Here is an 8,778-nt window from a genome sequence, read left to right on the forward strand (position 1 = left end):
CAGTGCCTCCCCAGCCCGGAGCTGTCCCCACCCCTGAGCCAAGGGTCAAAGGGAGCCACTCAAAGCAGTGGTCCTGGAGCACCAGCACCCCTTCCTGGTGCGAGATTAGACCCACCCCAGCCTCTCCCACATCTCCCTCAGCCCTCACCAGGATCCCCACCACCCGCAGACACCTCTGCCTCCAACGTCACAGACAAAATCTGGCTTCTCAAGCGTGAACCTCAGACTCCTTATCCTCAAACCAGCACAGTCTGCACCCAGCCAATTACCACAAGGTGTTTCTGCAGCTTAGAGAAATTCACCTCCCAGCTCAGCCCACCTCACCTGTCACCTCAGGGAAACTGCTCCGTCAAGCTGTCACTACTGTTTATAAGGAGTGTCCCTAGAGCATAGAAAAATGTTCGAGGATGTCACAAGAACAAAACTTCATTCCCTACACGTTGGTATTGAAGGAAGAAAATGACTCGCAAATTGGATGGGTACTTGTTCTATAATCTAAGGTGACCAGAAGCTTTAATGTAGGTGTGATATGATTTTAAAGAGATTTCTGTGAAAGAACATTAACCTCTGTTACATAACTCTCATAGTGTTATATGAAGGGAAAGCTATTATGGAAGGAAAAGTTTTCAGTGTTCATTAAAATAATGGATCTACACCTCTTCTAAATGAAAAGAACATGGGTGTGAATATTGATAAGATTCCCTGGTGGCTCAGAGGTTAAAGCGTCAGCCTCCAATGCAGAAGACCCAGGTTCGATCCCTGGGTTGGGAAGATCCCTTGGAGAAGGAAATGGCAATCCACTCCAGTATTCTTGCCTGGAGAATCCCATGGGTGGAGAAGCCTAGTAGGTTACAGTCCACGGGGTTGCAAAGAGTCGGACACGACTGAGCAACTTCACCTCACCTCACCTGAAAGCACAGACACCTTGGACTAAACAACATCCTCAAAGTTCTGAACTCAAGAAGGTGTTAATTACATGGACCATCTCCACGGGGGTAGGGGTGGGTGAGGGGGTTGCTCTCCAGGCACTCATCTTCTAGCCCAGATGCTTCTGCCATCTGGATTTCTTGCTTAGTTCTACCCTCCATCCCGGGCCAGGACTTCTCACCCAATTGAGTCCCTGTTCCTGGCATTTCCCAGCCTCCTGCATGAAAAGCACAAGCATTCCCTCTGACAGCCTCCTTTAAGGTCTCAGCTTCCTCATCTCTACTCTGGGCACAGTCGTGCCACAGCTCGCACAAGCTCTTTCTCTAGGATTATCTGATTCTATTGTCAGCTCAGTTGGTAAAGAATCTGCCTGCAATGCAGGAGACCCCGGTTCGATTCCTGGGTCGAGTAGATCCGCTGGAGAAGGGATAGGCTACCCATTCCAGTCTTCCTGGGCTTCCCTAATGGCTCAGCTGGTAAAGAATCCGCCTGCAGTGAGGGAGACCTGGGTTCTATCCCTGGGTTGGGAAGATTCCCTGGAGAAGGGAAAAGCTATCCATTCTGGTATCCTGGCCTGGAGAATTCCGTGGACTATACAGTCCATGGGGTCACAAAGAGTCAGACTGAGCGACTTTCACTTTCACTAATGTCTGAGGAGACAGAAGCAGACAGAACCCCAGGGTCCAACTCTCAGCTTGTTCACTGGCAGCAAGGAAGAAAAGGCAGATTTACTGTTACTCTGCTGCCCCCCAGTCTGTTCCCTTCCCCTCCCTCTTTCCCCTTACCTGCTCCCCCAATCCATACCTTCTGTAGGCCCCTACTCTTGGCCATCAGCCTGACCCTCCTCCTACTTACCCGCCCCTCCCAGCCAGGGTCCCATCTCTCACCAGCAGCAGCACCCCCTCGCCCCCGTTGGTATGGAGCCTGCAAGGCCACCTCCACTGGTCCCCTGGGAGCACCCTGCTTCCCCTGCCCTGCCAGCCCCCCTGCCCCTGCCCTCTTCCCTGGCCTCCTGGCCTCTGTCTCTGCCCTTCATTCCTCCTTTGCCCTGAACACCACTCTGGCCCTTCTCTGACCTCCAGCCACCTGAACAGACTGCTCCTCTGTCCACATAACTTTCCTACCCAGTCTCCTCCACCTTCCATCTCCCCACCTGTGAGCCATCTTGCAAACCATCCCAGGAGCTGTATGCCCCTGCCAGTGGGCACCTGGGCCACTTGGAGCTTCATGAGTTGGCTACCTCCTGGGCTCAGGGAGTCTGGTGGGCCTGCCAGTGCTTCAGGAAGCCCCCAGCCCTACAGTCAGTTTTCAGCCATCTGGGAGGACTGGCCTGTGTCGCCTGGTGGCTGCCCTTCCTTGGGATCAGTCCACAGAGGGTAAACAAGTTCCTCTGTGTCTACTCTGGGGCCCCTCCAGGCCCTCCAAGCCGTCAGTGGAAGGGGATGGCTGGACTCGGTGGACTCAGCATCTTTTCCCATAAGGTCCTTCCTTTCCAGGTCGCCAGGCACTGACCACCTCATTAAGGAGCGACTGTCCCCGTGCCTAGTACATAACCCATGCCCCAAACCAGCCTCCAGGGGACAGCATCTGGGCATTCCTTTGGCAGAGCAAAGGCTGCCTAAGTAGGGGCGGCTATGGCAGCAGGAGGAGGGGTGATGCCAGGCTATAATGTACTGGGGCATAAAAGCCTGCAGGAAGGGGGCATGGAGGGGGGTCAGCCCTGCCCTACCCCGGCTTGGCCTCAGAAGAACCTGACTTAGGTTCCTGAGGTCACAGCTACACCCACCATACAGCATCCTGCCACCCCGGAGATGCTGGGCCAGACTCTGGTCGGCCCTTCTCATCCCCAACCACCTCGGCTGCCCAAATTGCCACCAGGGGTCATGTGCTTTCCTGGCCCACCTTGTAAAGGCTCCCTTTTGGAGCTAACAACTTGATTGCCTCCATGGGGCTGTGTGCTGTGTTTAGTCCCTCAGTTGTGTCTGACTCTTTGGGACCCCATGGATTGTAACCCCCCAGGCTCCTCTGTCCATGGGGATTCTCCCAGCAAGAATACTGGGGTGGATTGCCATGCCCTCCTCCAAGGGGTCTTCCCAACCCAGGGATTGAACCCAGGTTTCCCGCATTGCAGGTGGATTTTTTATTGTCTGAGCCACCAGGGGAGCCCTCAGTTGCCTGCCTGGGGCACTGGCCACCAAAGTCACCCTGTTTGTGGGACCCCTCTGTGCCCTGCTGCTTCTCCTTTATACCCTTAACACCAAAGACTGATTTCATCCCCCCTCCCATGACAGAACTTGGTGGTTTCTAACCCAGCTCTGGTTCTACAATCACAAAACTTCAGTTTGCATGAGGGCCAGGACCTCTCTGACCCTCTCCCTCTCTTGGCAGTGGCAATGGAATGTACTCGAATTAAACTCTTATGGGTCCCCAGGCAGACTCCCAATCCCCTTGCTCTGTTGGCTTTTTTTGTCCCAGGACCTCAGGCAGGTTAAGTCTGGAGATCAAATGTGAGCTGACCAATGACTCTAAACAGCGTAAATCTCCACTGAAAGCCTCCACTCTGAGCTTTTCATTTCAGGGAAGGTAGACACGGCTGGAAGCCGTGGGAAAATCCAGTGGGTGAACAAGATGCTTAGATTCACCCTGGTCCCTTGTCCCTACACCCATCCTCAGGGATCCGAGTTATTTCCTGGGCAAGAGGCAGCTTCCCTTCCGGAGACACTAGCTTGCACCCTGGGGGTTCAGGTGGCTGACTGTTCAGCCCCTGTTCAGGTGCTGGTGGCCCAGGGCTTTGGGGTTTCATGGGACACTAAGCTTCAAGTGGAGGAGGCACCACAGCCGGACAGGGAGGGAGTTTTGAGGACTGGCCTCTCAGCAGTCCGACAGGCCCTCTCCCCAACTCCACTCCCCAGGGAAGGACACTGTCCTGCTGGGTTTTGGCCCAGGGTCCTTGTTTCCACTGACTGTGCCCAGGACACTCTGATCCTCTTTGGCTCTTCAGATGCATTGAAAAAGAAGACCCTGACACTGGGAAAGACTGAGGGCAGGAGGAGAAGGAGGAGACAGGGGACGAGATGGTTGGATGGCATCAGCGACTAAATGGACCTGAATTTGAGCAAACTCGGAGACGGTGAAGGACAGGGAAGCCTGGTACGCTGCAGTCCATGAGGTCGCAAAGAGACGTACATGACTGAACGACTGAGCAACAGCAACCATCCAGCCTGGACACACGAGCACACACAGGCCTCTTCATGGCAGAGTCGCTGGGGCTCAGAGCAAACATCTGGGGGTGGGGTGGGTATTTCCCTCTCTCCCGCAAACCCGGCTGGCAGGCACCCCAGTTTCAACACCACAGTGACCACATTTCCAAGAAGAGGCTCCCAGAGCCACAGTCAGACAAAGGAGCTGTGTTACCTCGGGCCATGCTTGCTGCCAGCACACGGGAACGTCTGGAACGGATCAGACAAGGGCTTCAGGTTACACGAAGCAGCCGGGTCTCAGAAACTAGAGTGTGTGGTCCTGGACCCAGCGGCCACCCCCAGCCCAGCTCAGCCTCCTGTCTGGATGAGAGGCCCAGGCAGCAAAAGTCGGCAGGATTCCACATGTCTGTTCATTATTTTCTCCATCAGGAAGTCTTTCCTTCTTAACTGACCCTCAAAGAGGTAACAGACCACCTTGCTATAGAGGAGGCTTTGCCCAGTCAGTCTGTCCCAGAGTCCAAATTATTTGTGCAGTGTGCAATCATTTTTCCTCAGACCTTCACAGGCTCACAACCGGAATTATACACACCTACCCTGAGAGGTACACATACCCAGAGGCACACAGATGTATGGACATGTCCACACACACAAATACACACCCAGAGACATGGCCTAACCTGGAGACACACACACTCACACACAAACTCATCCAAAGATACACACACTGAGGCACAAACACTCCCACATACACGTATCCAAGGACACCCACACATGCCTCTGTTCCCGCACACACACGCACAGACTCACTCACACCTAAAGACACAGGTACGTGTCAAATGACAACAAATTGCAATCAGACAAGTCAAACGTGTAAGGAGACCTAAAGTCAGAAAACTGCACATACACACTCACACGGCTACACACTCACAGTTACACACTCTCAGACAGGCACACCCCTGAACCATGCACAGCCTGGCCGCAGCTCCATTACCTCCTAGCTGGTTCACAGCTGCCTCTGCCTCCCCAAGGCCACAGTCCTGGCTTCCCAAGCCTTCCTTACCCAGAGTCCTGAACGACAGACAAGACAGAGGTCATTCGAGACTTGAGAGGGAATGGAGTCAGGATCCCAGCAAACTTGGCCTGAGCCAGTGACCCTGACACACAGCATCAGCCTCCTGTAACACATATTCACGGTCGCCCATGGGCCAGGGTGAAACCCCAGAGCTCCCCACCACCTCAAGATGCAACTGGAGAATTTGAAAATATTCTTGCAATAAATCCTAAGCGTTTTCACCGTAAGGAAAAAAATTTTTTCTCTTTCTTTAATTTTGTATCCATATGAGATGATGGATGTTCACCGAACTTATTGTGAAAATCATTTCACGATGGATATCAGTAAAATCAGTATTCTCTACACCTTAAACTTAAACAGTGCTGTGTGACAATTACATCTCAATAAAACTGGAAAGAAAAAAAAGAAAATATTCTTACAGTTTGCGTTTGGAGAGTCATTAACCCAAAAGTTTCTTGAAGAATCCCAAACTGAATAAAAACAACTAAAAAATGAATTCTATGGAGAACAATAAATGAGAAATGAAACACATACTGCTTATGAAAGTGAAACATTTAGTTTATTATGCTATATCTCACATGAAAGAACTATATTAGATTTTTTTAATTCTGTGGAGTAATACATAAGCTAGAATACAACTTTAAGAAAATAAATTTGCCTGTATCATTCAGAAAACGTCTTGTGACAAAGTCTCATCTAGGAGAAAAGTGAAAGTGAAGTAGCTGAGTCGTGTACGACTCTTTGCGACCCCATGGATGGTAGCGTACCAGGCTCCTCCGTCCATGGGATTTTCCAGGTAAGAGTACTGGAGTGGGTTGCCATTTCCTTCTCCAGGGGATCTTCCTGACGCAGGGATAGAATCTGGGTCTCCCGCGTTGTAGGCAGATGCTCTACCGTCTGAGCCACCAGGGAAGTCCATCTAGGAGAAAGTTAGTGCCAATTTCTCAAACTCTGTAAACTATGTGGCACAGATGCTGTTCAAATTACTGAACAGAATAGAGAAGATTGGGAATTCCCTGGCTGTCTGGTGGTTAGGCCTCTCTGCTTCCATTGCAGGGAACATGGGTTTGATTCCTGGTCAAAGAATTAAGATCTCAGATGCCATGATGTGGCAAAAAAAAAAAAAAAGAATTGAGAAAATTTACTGAGAAGTGAGGAGAGCTTGGGCTTCCAAGGGCTTCCTATGGAATTGATTTTCTTTACAAAAGACAATGTTATGTCATTTGTTCCTAAAATTTGTAAGAAGTACAATCAAGGGTCTCTTTCTGTAACCAGGTGACTGAAAAATGGTTGAGCCAGCCTTGCATACTCTGGTCTTTTGCCATTTCTCTGTGGCCAGAAAAAAAGAAAAAGGTTTTAACAAATACTTTTTATACGGCTTTGAGAAATATTTGCTCTTTATAGATAGACTCTCACTTGAAAGAAAAATTAGGGCAGCTTGACTGTTGCTGGGGACACTGAAATCAGGAGAGTGAATGAAGTTTCCGGATCCTCTTTTGTCTGACTTCTGCCATCTCTGGACAATGAGAAACTCTCCAGGAACTCCAAGCAGAGGACAAAGGGCAGGGCTTGGACCAGGCTCACAGCCACCCTCTGTGGCTTCCCTGGTGGCTCAGTGATAAAGAATCCATCTGCCAACGTGGGAGACCTGGGTTCGATTCCTGGGTTGGGAAGATAACCCCAGAGTAGGGAATGGCAACCCACCCCAGTATTCTTGCCTGGAAAATCCCATGACAGAGGAGGCTCGTGGACTACAGCCCACAAAGTCGCAAAGAATCAGACATGACTGAGTGACTGAATACAAACGAACACTAGAGGAGGAAAGTCAGCTTTGAAACGGTTCCCACCTCCCACTTTGGGGTGGGAAGCATCATGAATGAGGACTCCCCTAGAAAACAAGCTTCCAAGATGGAGAGCTGGGGGGGGGGGGTAGGCAAACATGGGCGGCCCCCTACACCCCTACACCCTGGGGCTGGGCAGAGTCTCCCAGACCCATTGCTTACCCTTGCCCTGGGGAAAAGAGGGCTAGGGGTTTCTAGGCGACAGGGCTCCTTTCCCATGGTTTCAAGCAACTGAGTCATTGGTTTCCTCACTTGGCTGGACATTGTAAGCTCTGTCCTTGGTTGGTCCTGTCTGAAATGCTGGGACCTGGGAGGAGCTGGGAGGTGTCACAGGGCAAGGAGAGAAAGGAGGGTCCTCAGGAGTGGGGTGATTTAGAGCCTGGAAATGATGGGAATCAGACGTTTCCCAGAGAAATTTCCAATCCAAAAGAGTGGGGGTGGTCCAAAGTGGTGTTCATAAAAGCAGTCTGGTTCTGCTGCCCCAAGAAGACTGCATCCTCTTGGCTGCCTGCCCCCAGGGTTGCAGCAGTCTGGGCCTCAGACCTCTGGCTCCATAGACACACACAGGGATATCTTCTTGGACACCTAAGCAGGTGGCCATGTGGCCCCAAGATCCCCAAAGTAAAGGTTTCTGTGGGTCTTGGGCAATGACAGGGGCTAAATGTGTCCCCTGAACTCATTCACAAGAGGGAGGGACCCATTACAGACGAGTGAGTGGTCTGAAGTGAACAAAGAGGTCCCCATATCTGATTTGGAGAGCTGCTCTGTGTGTGCGTGTGTGTGTGTGTGGTGTGAGAGAGAAAAAGGACAGGAGGAACTTGGGGGTCAGGGGTCAGATGAAGGAGTGTGTGTGGAAGCTGAACATGGCCTGGCCCCAGGCACAGTGCACAGGGCAGAATCTTGTTCTGATTGTGGGGTCGGTGTCATGATTCCTCCCGCACCAGGTGGCAAACAGGCTACAGCAACGAGGCAGCCCATCCACTGGAAAGACATTGTGGGGTAGGGGAAGTTCAAGGAGAGGCCACCACTCCCCGCTCCCCAGTCATCTCCCTGGCCTGCCACCCCCACCCCCAGCAGACCCAGGCCCAGAGTGTCCTGCTGGGCTCCGCGAAAAGAGCCAGTCCTTCCATCCTCAATCTGGGTGGCATCCCTGGTGTCCTGCCACGCCATGCCTACAAGGATACAAATGGCCTGGGAAGCGAGAGCCCTGAGGAGCAGTTTCTTTCCTGGCTGTTTGGCCTGGACCAGGGCTCAGCAGAAACTCTACTTGGGGGTAGGACCTACCCCTGGAGCAGATGGAGCGAGAGAGGAAGTGGGTAACTACTCCGGAAGGGGCTTGTGGAGGGTTCCTCAAACTCCCATCTCCCCACTTGGCCTTGGCATTAAAATTCAGAGCTCAGAGTTACAGTTTCATGGTAATATATTCACTTCATAACTATTAGCAAGCTTGAGGCCGTCAGCAGGCAGAGATCTCAGCCCTCCAGCCCATGAATCCTGGAGAATAGCCACTGATCAGGGAGTCTGTCTTCACAGCAAGAGCTCTCATCCCACAGGAAGGTGGTTGTCAAGACTGAGAAGTGTACAGGGGCCAAAAGAAAGCATAGTTCTGGATGCTGACCACACCGCACTGTGCCCTCGGAATGGGGCAGGGAGACTGCGCTCTGTGTCTGGGCTCTCGGGGGTCACCCCGCCCTGCTCCGTCAGCGGTCCAGCACTCACCTTCCCGGCGGGGACACGC

General features: G+C 52.0%; 1 non-coding gene across 1 annotated transcript; it reads left to right on the top strand.

The window, feature by feature from the left end:
- The first annotated feature begins 699 nt into the window (after window positions 1–699).
- TRNAW-CCA (transfer RNA tryptophan (anticodon CCA)) lies at window positions 700–771 on the top strand. Its single transcript has one exon. It is a non-coding gene; the product is annotated as a tRNA-Trp (tRNA).
- The last annotated feature ends 8,007 nt before the right edge of the window (window positions 772–8,778 follow it).

Source organism: Budorcas taxicolor, chromosome 2 (assembly GCF_023091745.1).
Source record: "Budorcas taxicolor isolate Tak-1 chromosome 2, Takin1.1, whole genome shotgun sequence".
NCBI lineage: Eukaryota > Metazoa > Chordata > Mammalia > Artiodactyla > Bovidae > Budorcas > Budorcas taxicolor.